Source organism: Corvus brachyrhynchos, unplaced genomic scaffold, assembly GCF_000691975.1.
Source record: "Corvus brachyrhynchos isolate BGI_N302 unplaced genomic scaffold, ASM69197v1 scaffold547, whole genome shotgun sequence".
Taxonomy (NCBI): Eukaryota; Metazoa; Chordata; class Aves; order Passeriformes; family Corvidae; genus Corvus; species Corvus brachyrhynchos.
Window position 1 is genome coordinate 171,926 of NW_008239104.1, and position 2,410 is coordinate 174,335.

Below are 2,410 nucleotides of genomic sequence, written 5' to 3' on the forward strand. Positions count from 1 at the left end.
AAAAATATTAGGCTGGAAGATGAAAACATATACCCTGCTAAACAGCAAGCCCTGTGAGATCCTTTTCATGGACAAGGTCTGTACTTTACTGAAGGGGAGTGGTAGCTGTAATTTTCCCAAATTGTGCCTGTTGAAGTGCCAGAACTAAGCAGGACTCTGTTTTCAGTAACTTTAGAGGCCAAAACCAAACAAAATGAGAACATAGTTGCATATTTCTGAACAGTTTTGGGATGGGAAGAATGCAGCAAAGGAAGAGGAAGGCTGAATCTTCTAATATGTTCTAGTGATTTGGGAGAGTAGTTGTACCGAAAGGCAGCAAAAAAGTTCAATCACTTAGGTATTTTTGAAAGCTAAACCTTATTTAATAGAGAAAAGGTAGTTTTTCTATCACTTGTGAAATATAGTAATTACCAGTGCCATTATAAGTGGGCACAATCTGCAGAACTCTTACTTGCTTCCAGGTTGCTGCTGTGCAGTTTATAAGAGCAAATTCCTGCAGTTACTGCATCTTACAGCAAATTCCAGTTTTCCCAGTAAAAGGTAGTATTCTACCACAGCTATACCATTCTCCTACATCTTTTTCGAGGTGCTGGTAAGATGTTGTTATATCAATTTGGTGTGGTGTGTTAAGAAGTTTCACTGATTACATAGGAGTTTTTGCTGCTATTCTAGCTGATTACTATTGAAATAAAAATTTAAAAATCTTATTGAAGCTAAGTTTTCCACAGGGCTGCAGGAAAGGGACCTGGGGGTCCTTGTTGAGGACAAGTTGAACATGAGTTATTGGCAGCCAGGAGGGCCAACCTTTTCCTGGAGTGCATCAGGCACAGCATCGCCAGCCGGGCAAAGGAGGATTGTCCTGCTCTGCTCTGCACTGGGGCAACCTCACCTCCAGTGCTGGGGGTAGTTTTGGGTGCCACAATATAAAATACATGTTAAGTATCAGAGAGACTCCACAGGACGGCCACCAGGATGGTGAAGGGTCTGGAGGGGAGGCTGTATGAGGAGTGACTGAGGTCACCTGGTCTGGTCAGCCTGGAGGAGACTGAGGGGAGACCTCACTAAGGTCTTCAACATCCTTGTAGGGAGGGGCAGGGACTGATCTCTTCACTTTTGTGAGCATTGACAGTACTTGAAGAAATGGAATGAAGCTGAGAGAAGGTTTAGGTTGGATGTCAGGAAAAGGTTTTTCACTCACAGCGTGTGGTTGGGCACTGGAACAGGTTCTCCAGGGAACTGGTCACAGCGCGAGCCTGACAGAGTTCAAGAAGCATTTGGACAATACTCTCAGGCACATGGTGTGATTTTTGGGGTGTCCTGTGCAGGGCCAGGAGTGGGACTTGATGATTCTGATGGGCCCCTTCCAATTCAGCATATTCTGTGATTCTGTGAAAGTATGAAATTATTTGTGTAAGTGTGGTGTCAGGGTAGGGAGAGACCAACAAATGTAGATCACAGAGATTATGTACTGGAAACTCACCTAGTAGAGTTGTTTTATTCATGGAATCGTATAATGATAAGGTTGTAAAGGACCTCTAAGGTAATTTGTGCCAACTCTTAACCCAGCACCACTGTAATGACTACTAAACCACGTCCCCACAAACCACATCCATACATTTCTTGAACATTTCCATGGGTGGCAAATCCATCACTTCTCTGGGCAACCTGTTCCAGCGCATGAAAACTGGAATTTCAGAGAAGAATGTTTTTGTAATATTGAATCCAAAACCTTCCCTGGCACAACTGAGGCCATTTCTTCTTGTCCTGTCACTTGTTATCTGTGAGAAGCTGACACCCACCTGTCTACAACCTCTTTTCATGCAGTTGTAGAGAGCGATATGGTTCCCCTGAGCCTCCTTTTCTTATAGTTTTTAAAGTACTTTTGGAATACACTAAACATTCTGTTCTCCAACCAACAATACTGATGCGAGTTTATTATGAATGTTGTGTGATGACTTGTCTTCTTCATTCTCTGTCACTAATGAATTAAAAGAACCCCAAACTACCCAAAACAATAAAAGAAAAAAAACTCACACGACAAAAGAAACAACACACAGCAATCTCTATTAACCAAAACTTTAAACTCTTTTTCTATAAAACATGTAAAGTAATACTGCATTAAATGGTTAAGGAAGGGTAGTCTCATTTATTGTTTTCAGAGTTAGCACACGTCACAAAGGATTCCGAGGCTCCACCACTCTTCCCTGAAGAAAAGTCTTTATCTCTCAGTCTGTTGACGCTGGTTGGTCTTTTTCCCCTCGAAGTATTCAAGTGTTGTTTATTTCCCCAGTACCAAGAGCACAGCTCGCGTTTACACAGAAAATGGGCTCTCCCCATGCGAGCGCTCTCTGAAGGGCGCAGCAGCGAGCCCCTTCCTTCCCGGCGGGCAGGCGCTCCCGCAGGGCACGGA